The 13,676-nt window shown below is 44.0% G+C and overlaps 1 long non-coding RNA gene across 7 annotated transcripts in view; it reads left to right on the forward strand.

Moving 5' to 3' along the window:
• LOC146812328 (uncharacterized) overlaps positions 1-13,676 on the forward strand; it is a 192,921-nt gene that overhangs the window by 33,897 nt on the left and 145,348 nt on the right. The gene's annotated exons all lie outside the window — the stretch shown is intronic.

The following is a 13,676-nucleotide window of genomic DNA, read 5'->3' on the forward strand; positions in this document are numbered from 1 at the left end:
CTGCTGCCCAGCTGACTGAAGAAATCTCCCTTGGGATAAAGGAGTTATCCCCCTGCTTGGCAGGCACCTAAAAGACTACAAGATACCCGGTTGGAACTTCGTGGCTCTCCCGACCTTCGACGCCTTCCAGCAACCTCGAGGTGGGTCTCCAGTGCATCCCAGCGTCCTGTGAGTGTGCCCAGCAAGTCTGAGCACCCAGGACCACGTGGGTGTCGAGATCCCCGCATACCCCGAGACACCGGCCACCTCTTGTCCAGCACACGACCCTGACCAGTGGGGAAGTTGTGCTTTGGTCCATTTCTGAGCCAACCATCCAGCAGCAATTGTGCCAACTCTCAGCTCCCTGGCCCACTCCGGTGGCCTGTGGGAGCCCTTTTACGCACTCCATTTTGCTGCCTTCCGCAGTCCCTTGTCTCTCGACTTGTGGGCCCTGACGGAGGACAATCTTCCTTTCCAAGAGTTCCCCTGGTTGCTCCAGGCCTGCTCTACGCTCCCTGCAAAGGAGAGCACCCTCAGACCTCGTGGGTCTGCACCAGCAGCTGCTTTGTTCATCTTGCGTGGGTTGCGGTTGCCAATGCTTAGTGGATCCAATCGGGACACTAACACCGCAGCGACCCTCAGCCGACGTGGGACAGTCGCCCTCCAGAAGCTGGCCTTCCTTGAAGCCTCCCGGAGCCCGTGACTGCAGAGCCCAGCTGTACCTTCTACACCTGAAGCACCCGACTTCCACGAGCTCCTTGCTGTGAGCTCCCTGGTCACTTTGCTGTGACCCAGACTCTGTCCCCTCTGCTTTCAGGTTCATCTTTATCTTCTCTTCAACTTTCATCTTCACGACTTCAACAACACTTTCAGCTAGCAGCAGTTTGGACTACTTTTCCATAGAAAATCAGCCCGCGACCCGACACCAGAATCGACCTATGCACCCGGCTTCCCTGGGGCAGGTAACAGTGGTACTTCGGTACTCCAGTGGTGGTGGGCTCTCCAAAGCCTTAAGTCTCAAGCCTTAACTTTGTACTGTTGCTAGAAGTGTCCTTAAACTTTAAATATTCAACCGCGACATTCTCCATAGGCTAACATTGCGATCCCGATAGCAGCTCTTGCGCTGCACGCGTCTCCCGTGGGTCCCCTTCCTCTTAACTGTGGGTGGATTCTGAAGGGGCAAGCGATCCTGAATGCCCTAGGCATTGCCTGTAGAATTGTCGTGGTTCTTATACCACTATTTTAGTATATGGTTTGGTCCCCCCCTGGGGCCCATTGATTTCTGTGCTATTTATTGTGTTTATAAATGCTTGTTTGAATTGTAACTTTGCCACTAGCCACATAAAGTGACTGTGGGATTCTGTCTAGAATAAATACATATATTTTATATATATACCTGTGTGGGCTACTCTTTCATTTGGTTATTCAAGAGGTTATTATGGTAAAACAATAAGCTTAACACTCCTTCAAGACTTAGCCTGAAGGCTGCTCTCCACAGCTACCACTAGGATAGCTTTCTTTAAAGGTTGTCTTAAACCTATCATCAATAGGAGTCGAATTGGACTGGTGCAAGGTGTCCCTATAACTAGGAACAGCATATGCCAGGCCAACATCTCACACCTACCATAGAGTATTTGGACTCCCTCTGTGATGATTTAATTTGCCCCAAATCCATGGTGATAATGGGTGACTTTAACTGCACCTTTGAGCCCTTGGGCTATGAAGATGGCAGTTTAAGTGCAGAAGAGGATTCAATTTGGGGTGTTCCATCTTTGTCTCTTACTCCCATTGATAAGTGGACTGAGGCGGCCCTTCAACTTAAAGGTTTTTCCCTGGGGTGGGGTTTGAGGGCTCTAAATGGTAGAACCTCTTCTGATTCGAATGGTAGTCACACTTTCTCAAATGGGAGGAGTGGCAGCAGGATAGATTACATCTTTGTTAGCCTGGACTTATGGCCCATTGTATTGGACATGACGGTCATTCCCAGACCTGAAAGTGACCCTGATCCCTTATCAATGAGGCTGGCCTTAACGATCTTAGCGTATAACAATTCTGAGCGTGAGACGCTAACTGATGATCTGGTAGTATCAAACGATTCTCGTCGTTTGAAGTGGGCTCTTATATCAGGCAATGATAGTATCCTAAGTAAACTTTGTACGTTAATTGAGGAAATTCTATCCAAATTCTCAGCCCACAACCCCCTAGACGAACCCCCCCAAAGTCTAATGTGTGAACATGAGGCTCTGTTTGCCAAGGTGAAGCTCCTATTAACTGGGGAAAAAACAGAAAAATAAATCTTTCGTACGGAAGGCTGCCAAATGGTATGATAAAGTGTGCTCTGCAGCCTTTAATCGGCTTTCGATGGCCATTGTCTAAAGATATTGAGCTAATCAAAACTGTAAGGGCGGAGTATAAAAAGGCTCTTTTTAAAGCAAAAAAACGCTTTGATGAAGATAGATGGGAGGACCTGACGAAGGCCTCGTATGAGAAGAATTGGACACATTTTTGGCACTTAATTAAATGGGGCAGCGGAGTGGAAGCTGCCACCCCGCATAACCATGTCCCTCCTGACAAATGGGTTTCCCATTATCAAGCTCAGTTTACTTGCCCACTAAGCTCTGTATCTGGCTATAGTGAACTAGCAATTTCGGAGGTTTTAACTTTTGGCCTATTGGAAATTGAGGCCTCAATAGATTTGACACCAGTAGGTAGGGCACCCGGTCCGGATTGTATCCCTTCGGATCTTTTTAAACGTGATAGAAATAATTGGGCTAGGTATATTTGTATTTTGATCAATGCTATAGCTCGGGGCGCCCCTTTACCTGCTTCCTGGCTAGGCGCAGACATTTTTCCAATTTTTAAAAAAGATCGTTCTTGTCCCGGCAATTATAGACCCATTAGTTTAATTGACTCACTCCAAAAAATAGTGGCCAGGACTATATTAGTGAGGGTTCAAGAATGGTTAGATGAGTCTAGGGTGTTATCGGACTACCAAGCTGGCTTTAGGTCACATGTAAGCACCATCGATCAGGTATTTAGATTCATTATGATTTACTGGCGTACGGTCATTTTATCAGGGGGGACTCTGTATGCAGCATTCGTCGACTTAAAATCTGCCTTCGACTTAGTCCCCCGCAATAAACTTTGGGATTCCCTTAAGGAAGCCGGTATGCCGACCCCTCTTTTACTCTTTATAATTAGACTCCATACTTCGAACTTTGCCCAAGTTCGATGGGGTCAACAGGGTGAAACAACTGATAAATTCCCTGTAAACAGAGGCGTCGGGCAGGGATGCGTTTTAGCTCCAACCCTGTTTTCCCTTTATATAAACAGGGTTATATCCTACTATACAAATTATCCAACCGACGCCCCTACCTTAGATGGTTCCAGGGTTCCGCGTCTTATGTTTGCAGACGATACGCTCATTTTATCAAAAACTCAATCTGGTCTGCAGAGGTCCCTGGATCGATTCATGGTGTTTTGCAATGACCATGACTTGATAATTAATGTTGAAAAGACCAAGTACATGGTGATGCACAAACATAAAAAAATCAAGAGTCAAGTGTCACTGGACGGCACTCCTCTAGAACAGACCGATACATTCCCATATTTGGGCATTACAATAAATAGAAAGCTATCTTGGAAGCCACAGATAGATTTATTTGCTCTGAAACACAACCAGCTTGCTGGAGCCATTCTGAAAGAATTCAGAGCTTCCTATACAAAACCCGTGGGACCTGCAATTGCTCTACATAAGGGGAAAGTTAGAGCATCAATCATATACGGGGCGGAGATTTGGGGCTTTGACAACTTATTGCCTCTAGTTAAAGCACAAAACAAGTTCTTGCGTTCACTTACGTCCCTCCCACAACCCACCCCCATATTGCCCTTATTGTTAGATTTGGGGTGCAGGGCATTTAATGAGGAGGATGAGTATTGACCTCTCTCCTATTGGAGAAGACTGTGGACCACCCCCGAGTTGCTGTCGTATGCCAATGCAATTTGGTATATTAAGAATCTCGACACGCAAAAGAGAATTGCCTGGCTCCAAAATATTAAAAAGGGCTTGACTGAAATGGGGTTGAGCCATTTGTGGGTGGACCCTAGGGGTAATCAGTTCCCCAGTAAGCTTGAGTTCAAAACCTTATATTGGGAATTCAGGATAAGAAAACTGTGGTCTGATACGAACAGCAGCTCATTATCCGGTCTCTTCTTGGATCATAAACTTTTAGGTAGCTTTGAACCCCACTGGAATTTTATTTCCAAAGTAGGGGACCGTAAACTATACCATCAGTTTAGAGTGGGGTCTCTCCCGCTTAATTCTTTCAGCTACAAGTGGAAGGGCGGAACAGATAGATATTGTCCTATCAGCAAAACACAGGTTGAGTCCATCGCCCATGTCTTGTTTGTGTGCCCAGCCTTTGCTCTCCCCAGGAAGATATGGCTAAAGCCGATCTGTTCTAACTTAGGCACCAGATCACATAAAATGGCTATGCGTCTTCTGAGAACTAACACCCGAGAGGACATTGTCGTTGCTCTAGCCAAGTTCCTCAGCTCGTCCTGGGCCATACGCAGGGTCCAGGTTAACAGGAACGATCCCTTATTGCCTTCAGTTTTAGAATTTTAGATCCACCTAGTCCTGTTATATCTAGTTTTCTTCTTTTATTTCTTTTACTAGACAATGAAAGATCTCTACTTTTTACATGGTTTTAGTATGACCTCTTGGGCTGGTCCCATTTGGAGGGGTTTGTTGTATTTGTTTTATGTATATATTTTTTTTTCTTTTTCTTTTTATTGTATTGTATCTTTCATGATGTAACAATCGAATAAAGATGTGTTGACTGACTGAAAACACAAGTATACCTTTTTTATACTTGCACAATTTGTCTGGATTATCTGAGTGTATCAATGCTTAACACACCCTCTGGATAAGTCTAACTGCTTACACGCACTACAAGAGAGCTGTTCGTACTTAACTAATGTAGCCTCTGCAATAGCTCGGGGGACACCCAGGACTCTGTACACACTTTACCTTACTTTGGTATAGTATATACAGAGCCAGCTTCCTTAATCTTTGTTTAGTCAAATGGGTTTAGAGGATGGAGATTCTGTCTGAAAAGGAGTTGGGAATCTTTAAGCTACTTTAAGACATTTTTCTGTAAGGGTCCTGGGTAAGGACTTTGGTACAATTCATGTGTACTTGTGTCCTCTCATGGAATTTCCCCAATTTAAAATCAGAATTTATTACTCAATATCTGTATATTCAAGCCCACATATAGAACTGTATATTAAACCTTCAAAACAAATGCCACTCAAAAATCACTGCAACATCTTGCCCGTGGTTCCAAAAAATGTATCCAATCACAGTAGACCGAGCAACAGTGATCAGTAGAGGTAGCCTCAAAAGAAAGGTTAAGAAACTGATGAAAGATCACTTTTTCTGTGGGTAGCCTAGAAGGTAGGACCCTTTGAGCAACTTCTCATGCCTTAATACCTCTGGCGTACTTGAAGCTTTAGGAATTCAGAATTGGAACTGTTCATAAGCTACACAACAAGCCACTGCAAAGAGGCTGGTGTTCGCTTTTGTGAGACATAGACAACTGTTGAGTCCTACACTTTGTGTTTATTATGATAGATTTGTACTTTTTACATGCTAGTCAGATTTGTACCCCTTCGTTACTACTAGCAGCTGTGATGGCTTGTTTTGTTTGGGGGATAATGGGGTTGGTTATTTGTCATTTATACCTTGCGTCGTCTGCATGGTTATTTCCTAACATTTTGCCTTCAACCCCTCTGTTTGTGGTGGGCTCTGTTTGTGGCGGGCTCTGTTTTTCTATTATAGCCACTAACTGAATCACTATCCTATTAACAGAACACTGTTTTCATGTCTCTGAGTTAAGCCTGGCAGAGCTTATGGTCTTGTACTCACTGGTTTGTGTTGAAAAAATACTACTTTTTAGTCACACGGGCTTGGAAAATGGTGATCTGGCCTAATAGGGCTTTGAGTGTCTAAAATCTACTTCAAGAGTCATATTCACAAGGAAACTGAGTAAAGACTTTTCAATTATTCAAGTGTACTTGGGAAATTTTTTCCTCATTTGAAATCTGAATTTTATTACGCAATCTCTGCAAATTCTGCCCACATGTGGAATTGTACATTAAACTTTTAGACAATGTCACTGAAAAATCAGTGTAATGTCTTGCCCAGGGACCTAGAAAATTAACAAGAGACACGGGTAGAGCGATGGTGAGATACAGGTAGCCTGAAAAGAGTGGTAAAGACACTTTCCGTGGGGGTAGCTTAGAAGATAGGGTACCTTGAGCAACTGCCTATGCCTTAATACTGCTGGTGCACTTGAAGCTTCAACAATGTCAGGATTAGAACTATAAATTCAAAAGCTACACGACCACCAACTGCAAGGAAGATGGTGTTAGATTTTGGGAGGTATAGACACTGGCTGCCACCTATTTTGTTTTAGGTATATGATAATAGTTCTTGTCTTGTTATATTGCAAAGTTATTCAGATATGTTTCCCCTTCATTACTACTACCAGCTGTGATGGCTTGTGTTTTTTTTCCTTTTGGGTGGGGAGAGTTGGTTCTTGGCCTGTTAGACCTGCCATTGTCTCCCTTAACTTTGGGCCGTTGACAATCCTGCTTTTGGCAGCTCTCCTTATGGCGGCCCGGTGTATGGCTGCCTTGTTTATTGGCTTGCCTTGTTTATTGGCTAGCCTTGTTTATTGGCGGCTTTTTATTGTGCATTTCTTGTAATGGGCCTGTTGATATTGTTTTTGCCATTAACTCAACCTCCCTTTTGTTAACAAAATACTGCTGTCTGGTCTCTGAGCTAAGCGTGCTTATGGTCTTGTACAAGTTGGTTTGTTATGTTTTGAAAAAGGGTAATAAAGATATTTATTTGAAAAGGTTTGTTTAGTCAAGCCTAGAGAACGGTTATCCCGTCTGAGAATGTGGTGGCTGTTTTTATGCCACTTTGAGACCTATACTGATAAGGATACTGGGTAAGGACTTTGGTATGATTTTTTTTTTTCCTACTCGTCTCATCTTATGTATATTAAACTCTCAGAAAATATTGCTAAAAAATCACTGCAATGTCTTACTCCGGGTTCCTAAAAATTGATAAGATGACAGTGGATAGAGTGACAGTGAGAGATACAGGTTTGCCTGAAAAGAAAGGTGAAGAAATTTGTGAATGATCATTTTCCATGAGAGTAGCCTAGAAGATAGGACACCTTGTGCAATTGACTATGCCTTAATACTTCTGGCGTACTTGAATCTTCAGCAATGTCAGAATTGGATCTGTAAATTCAAAAACTGCAAGACAATCCTCTGTAAGGACGCTGGTGTTAGCTTTTGGGAGGCATAGCCTTCTGTCACCACCTACTCTTTATTTGGGTATATTCTAATTATTCTTGACCTACTTGTATTCCAAGCTATTCAGAAGGTTTGCCCATTCGTTACTACTGCCAGCTGTAATGGCTTGTTTTTTGGGGGGATAAAGGGGTCGATTGTCCTGTTAGTTCTTGCATCTTTGTGCTTCTCCCCTAACTTTTTGCCTTTAACCCTCCTATTGTTGGGGGCTCTGTTTGTGGCATGCCTTGTTTGTGGCATGCCTTGTTTGTGGCATGCCTTGTTTGTGAAGGCATGCCTTGTTTGTGAAGGCATGCCTTGTTTGTGAAGGCATGCCTTGTTTGTGAAGGCATGCCTTGTTTGTGGCTTGCCTTGTTTGTGGCTTGCCTTGTTTTTTGGGGGGATAAAGGGGTCGATTATTGTCCTGTTAGTTCTTGCATCTTTGATGGTGTTCTCCCCTAACTTTTTGCCTTCAACTCTCCTATTGTTGGCGGCTCTGTTTTTGGCTTGCCTTGTTTGTGGTGGCTATGTTTTTGGCTTGCCTTGTTGTTTTTGGCGGCGCAGTGTATTTTTGGCGGCGCAGTGTATTTTTGGCGGCGCAGTGTTTTTTTGGCGGCGCTGTGTTTTTTGGCTTGCCGTGTTTTTTTTTTTTTTTTTTTTTTTTTTTTTTTTGTTTTTTTCTGCATTTCTTTTAATGGACCTGTTATTGTTTTTGCTATTAAGTCAACCTCTCTTTTGTTAACTAAATACTGCTGTCTGGTCTCTGAGTTAAGCGTGCCAGTGCTCATGGTCTTGTAAACATTGGTTTGTAATGTGTTCAAAAAAGGTAATACAGATATTTATTTAAACAGTTTTGTTTAGTCAAATAAGCTTGGAGAATGATGATCCCGTCTGAGATGGTGGTGACTGTTTTATGCCACTTTTTAGACATGTTGATAAGGGTACTGGGAAAGGACTTTGGTATGATTTTTTTTTTCCACTAGTCTCATCTTATGTACATTAAACTCTCAGAAAACGTCGCTCAAAAATGACTGCGTCTTACTCGGGGTTCCTAAAAATTGATAAGATTAAAATGAGGTCCGTTGTGATTGCACGATGCCATTTATTTTGAATCACTGTTTTTAATTCTGTGTTCTTATTGGGGTCAAATTCTGCTGCTATACTTTTTTTGCGGGGCTCCTACTTTTTGCTTATTTGCACAGTTTGGTGACTCTTTTCCTCTTCTGGTTTCCGCCCGGTACTGCAGCAGCTGTGCGCCGATTTGTGCGCTGGGCGTTTCATACCAGTCAGGCTCGCGTTGACCACATTTCTGGGTTTCCTTTTACTTAAACCGATGCTGTGGTGGGAGCGCAGCGGACGCGCGCAGCGGGTGTGCCTAAGGCAAGACCGTCTGCACCCGTCCATGCCTGGCTGCCGCCAGATGCCTGACATGCTGCTGGTTCTACTGGAGAACAGCTTATTTATTCCTCGGGCGACCCTCTGGCCATTAAAATAGAAGTAAACCTATGCAGCCACCCTCCTGGCAACCTCCCCGAGGGCCCGTTCTGTTGTCTAAACTGTGGCTTCAATTCCTGGGCGACCACTGCACTCCTGTGCTTCTCTCCCACCCCCCCCGGTCCAGGTCTAATGTTTAACTTTTAAGCCTCAACTGTCGCTCCTTAGTTAAGCACTCTTTGGATGTTTATGATTTGTTCTCCTTTTACCAGAGACTTGGTTATCAGCAGACATGGCGGCTGTGCCAGGTTTGGTGCTCCCAGGGTTTCCGCATTGTAACTCTGAATATAGAGTCTAGAGGTGGTGGTATTTTGCAGTTGTTTTTAAATCTAGTCACTCTTTCTACTTTGTTAAAGAGTTTCTTGCTGGCTGTGAGTGTGCGCGATTCGGCATTGCATTTAGCGCTAGCTATACCATGTCCGGGCTATTGATACACCGCCTGCCAGGACCTTCTAAGGAAATTAGGATTGCACTTGTCGACACTTTAAACTCCTTGGCAATGAGAGCTGCCAATTTTAGCATTATCGGGGATTTGAATCTACATCTTGATAGCTCCGATGATGCGGAAATGGGTAATTTCTTAGCTGACCTGGCGGCATGTCAACTGTTTCAACTGGTCCATGGTCCCACCCACTCGGCAGGACATTTGTTAGATCCAGTTTTCTCTAACCTTCGCTTCCATACTGCCCACACCCCTACTCCGCTGTGTTGGTCCAATCATTATTTAATATCGAATCCTCGCAGGGCTTGTGCCTGCCCAGAGGGCGTCTCAGAAGCTCTCATTGAGGCACCCTTGGCACAAATTTAACATAAATCAATTTCACGGCCTCCTTTCTACAACTACATTTATTATGCCAGATGTGGACGATGGGGCACTATCTGACTGGATTCTCCGCTCTCTGGATTATCTTATTCCGGCAAAGTGGTCTAAAAGCTTTATCAACAAATCCAGCGCTTGGTTCAATGATGAGCTGATCACTTTATGTAAAGCCTGTAAAAAGCTGGAGTGAGCCTGGAGACAGGACTACGACCCAATTTCGAAGGGTCATTATCAGGCAGCCATTAAGATGTATCCTAGGGCTATTCGGGCCGAACGGGCAGCATACTTTGCGGTTGAGATTAGGAACAGTAGTAATCCCTCCAAGTATTTGTTTGATACCCAAAGATCTTAAATCATCGGCGGCCCCTACAGCACCTGTGATTTTGTCGAATGAGCAATGTGAGGTTCTTGCCTCCTTCTGTGTTAAGAAGGCGGAAAATATCTATAAAACCTTCCTACAATGTGCCCTGACTTCATGTCCAAATCTCTTCCAATGTGCATTTTGGCTGCTCTCCTGCATATCTCTCAAGATTAGTTGTATTTGCTATGTAGTAAGGTCAAGTCCAGTTCTCTGGCTGACCCCATTAAGCCTGAGCAATTCATGAAATCGCTGCATGTGCTCCTTTCGCCTTTGGGCCAGCTGATTAATCTGTCCTTATCCATGGCAGTTGTCCCCAGGACTTGACAGCAAGCTAGAGCGATCTAATTGTTAAAAACACAGAACCTTGACATAGCGATGCCAGAAAACTTGCGTCCTATTTCTCTTCTGCCCTGGGTCTCCAAGATCTGTGGCCTATATGAACTCCATTTTATCTAGATTTCTGGAGGACAATAACATACTAGACCCCACCCAGAATGGTTTTTGTTCTGGCCACAGCACTGAGACAGCTCTCCTAGCTGTGACCAAACATCTGAGGAGGGCTTCAGATGATGGCCACACTTCGGCACTGATTTAATTAGATCTCAGTACCGCGTTTGACATGGTCTCTCACAAGATCTTGTTACTGCGGTTGGAGCAAGTGAGCATTGTGGATTCTGCCCTGAATTGGTTTGCTTCTTATCTTGCTGAGAGGACCTTCCAGGTAACAGCTCCCCGTTTTTGCTTCCATGTTCCATATTTCAAAACATGGGGTGCCAAAGGGCTCAGCTTTGAGCCCTACACTTTTCAATCCTTATGTCCAACCATTAGCAGCGGTGGCCAAGAGCAGAGGGCTCACAGTGGTATCGTATGCAGATGATACTCCGTTGTTAGTTGCACTCTGACGACTCGGTACGGGACGCTTGTAAGTTTCGGAGTGACCTTGAGGCTGTCGCTGAGTGGATGACTGGCAACTGTCTCCAGCTCAATGCCAGTTAGTCGGAGGCCTTGCTGGTAGGGAGAGATCCTGAGCTGTGAAGTGAATGCTGGTGGCCGGCTCTTGGGCTGTGCACCCGCCCCTAAAAGGTGGTAAAAAAAATCTAAGTGTGTGGGTGGACTCTGCCCTTGCCTTTCAGACTCAAACCAAGAAAGTGTCAGGAACCTGCTTTGGCATATTGCGTGGGCTTAAACCGCTGCAGGGTTTTTCGACCCATGCATTAGGCAGGTTATTGTGCAGGCATCCATCCTGTTGTGATTGGACTACTCTAGTTCACTTTATTTGGGGACTAAGAAGACTGAAATCCAAAGACTGCAGAGGGTTCAAAGCGCTGCTACCAGAACTCTTCTTGGCCTGCCTAGAATGTGTTCTACGACGAACGCCATTCATGCCTGTGGCCAAACGTGTAGAGCTTGTCCCTCTGCATTGCTTTTAAAATTTTAAAGCTCTCTTCGCCAGGGATCCTGGCTAATCTGCTTGTACCTTATATTCCTGCCCACCAACTCCGGTTGATGGGGCGACATCTGGCAGTTGTTCCTCTTGTGAGGAGGGTGCGTGCTGGCAGACGTTCCTTTTGTACTTTGGCAGCCAAACTTTGTAATGCGCTACCTTTGCATATTTGTGGCATGGATAACTGTCATTTCGTAAGGCAATCAAAGCGTACCTCTTTCCTCTGCTCTACGCTTTCCCTTTGGTAGCTTTGCAGTTTTCTGCTATCAGCGCTGGGACACCCCTTTGCTGGGGCAGCTGCGCGCTTTAGAAAATGGTATAACATAACAGTTGATAGAGCGACAGTGAGAGATACAGGTTAGCCCGAAAAGCGAGGTGAAGAAATTTGTGAAAGATCATTTTCCATGAGAGTAGCCCAGAAGGTAGGACGCCTTGTGCAATTGACAATGCCTTAATGCCTCTGGCATACTTGAAGCTTTAGCAATGTCAGAATTGGATCTGTAAATTCAAATACTGCAAGACCAGCCACTGTGAGGACGCTGGTGTTAGCTTTTGGAAGACATAGCCTTCTGTTGCCACCTACTCTTTATTTGGGTATATTATAATTTTTGTTGACGACTTGTATCCAAGCTATTCAGAAGATTTGCCTATTCATTACTACTATCAGCTGTAATGGCTTGTTTTTTGAGGTGATAAAGGGGTCGATTATTGTCCTGTTAGTTCTTGCATCTTTGGTGTGGTTCTCCCCTAACTTTTTGTCTTTAACCCTCCTATTGTTGGCGGCCCTATATTTGGCCGCACTGTATTTGGCGGCTCTGTATTTGGTGGCTCTTTATTGTAATGCATTCCTTTTGATGGTCATCTTAAAGCTGTAATGCTTGTCAACTGTACCTCTACTATATTAACTGAACTGCTGTCCTGTCCTGAGTTAAGTTTTTTTTTTTGTTTTTTTTTTTGTTTTTTTTGTTGCTAAATAGGCAATCCTTTTGACAAGGTGTTGGACGTCTAATCCATTTTAAGATATATATTCATAAGTATTCTGTCTAAGGACTTTGGCATGATTCATGTGTACTTGTGTCATCTTAAGGATTGTACCCCCATGCGAAAACTGAATTTTATTTAATATTTGCAAATTCAAGCCCACTTATTGAATTGTACATTCAAGTCTCACAACATCACTAATGTATTCCCCAGAGTTTATAAAAAAATTGATAAGATGAAGTGGGTAGAGCAACAGTGAGAGCTATAGGTAGCCTGAAAACGGGTTAATAAACTGATGGAAGATTACTTTCACCGGAGCAGCTGCCTATGCATTAATGCCCCTGGTGTACATGAATCTTCAGCAATGTCAGAATTAGAATTGTAAATTCAAAAGCTACAGGAAAAGCCATTGCAAGGAAGCTGGTGTTTTGAGAGGCATAGACACCTCTTGCCACCCACTCTTTATTTGGATATATTATGATAGTTCTTGACTAATTATATTCAAAGCTAGTCATATATTTTGCCCATTCATTACTACTGCCAGCTGTGATAGCTTTTTTATTGTGAGTGGAGGGAGTTTGTTCTTGTTCTGATAGTGCTGGCAACTTTGGCATGGTCCTCCCCTAAGGTTTTGCCCCCAATGCTCCTGTTTTTTGCGGCCAAGTGTTTGGCAGCCTCGTGTTTGGCGGCCCAGTGTTTGGCTGCTTCTTTTGTGCATTTACTTTCATGGGCATGTTGATGCTGTTATTGCCACTAAATGTACCTTCCTCTTTGGCAGCTGACATTGGCAGCTCACAGCTTCTCTAACGTTTTTGCTCTTACTGCCTTCACCGGCTCACTTTGTCGGCTCTGTTAGGCGGCTCGTTCTATTGTGGTGTATTCCTTTCGATGGACAGTTTAATGCTGTTGTAGCTACTAACTGAAGCAGTAACGGAACAGAATACTGTTACCGTGTCTGAGTTACGCCTGCAGGCACTTATGATATTGAAAACACTGGTTTATGCATTGAAAATATTCAATAACAAAACTGTTTAATGACGTGGGCTTAGAGCAGAGGTCTTCTAACTTATAAATTGAGAGACCCATGTTTTATTTATGTTTTTTAGATAGAAGGACCACCTCCTGAAGAAAATTTCTAAAATCTAGAACTATTCATCAATGACTACCATAAATGCCCCCAATTCCCATGGCAAATCACAACACCTCCATTTACTACCAACTCGTGCCAA

This window comes from Triturus cristatus, chromosome 7, assembly GCF_964204655.1.
Source record: "Triturus cristatus chromosome 7, aTriCri1.1, whole genome shotgun sequence".
Taxonomy (NCBI): domain Eukaryota; kingdom Metazoa; phylum Chordata; class Amphibia; order Caudata; family Salamandridae; genus Triturus; species Triturus cristatus.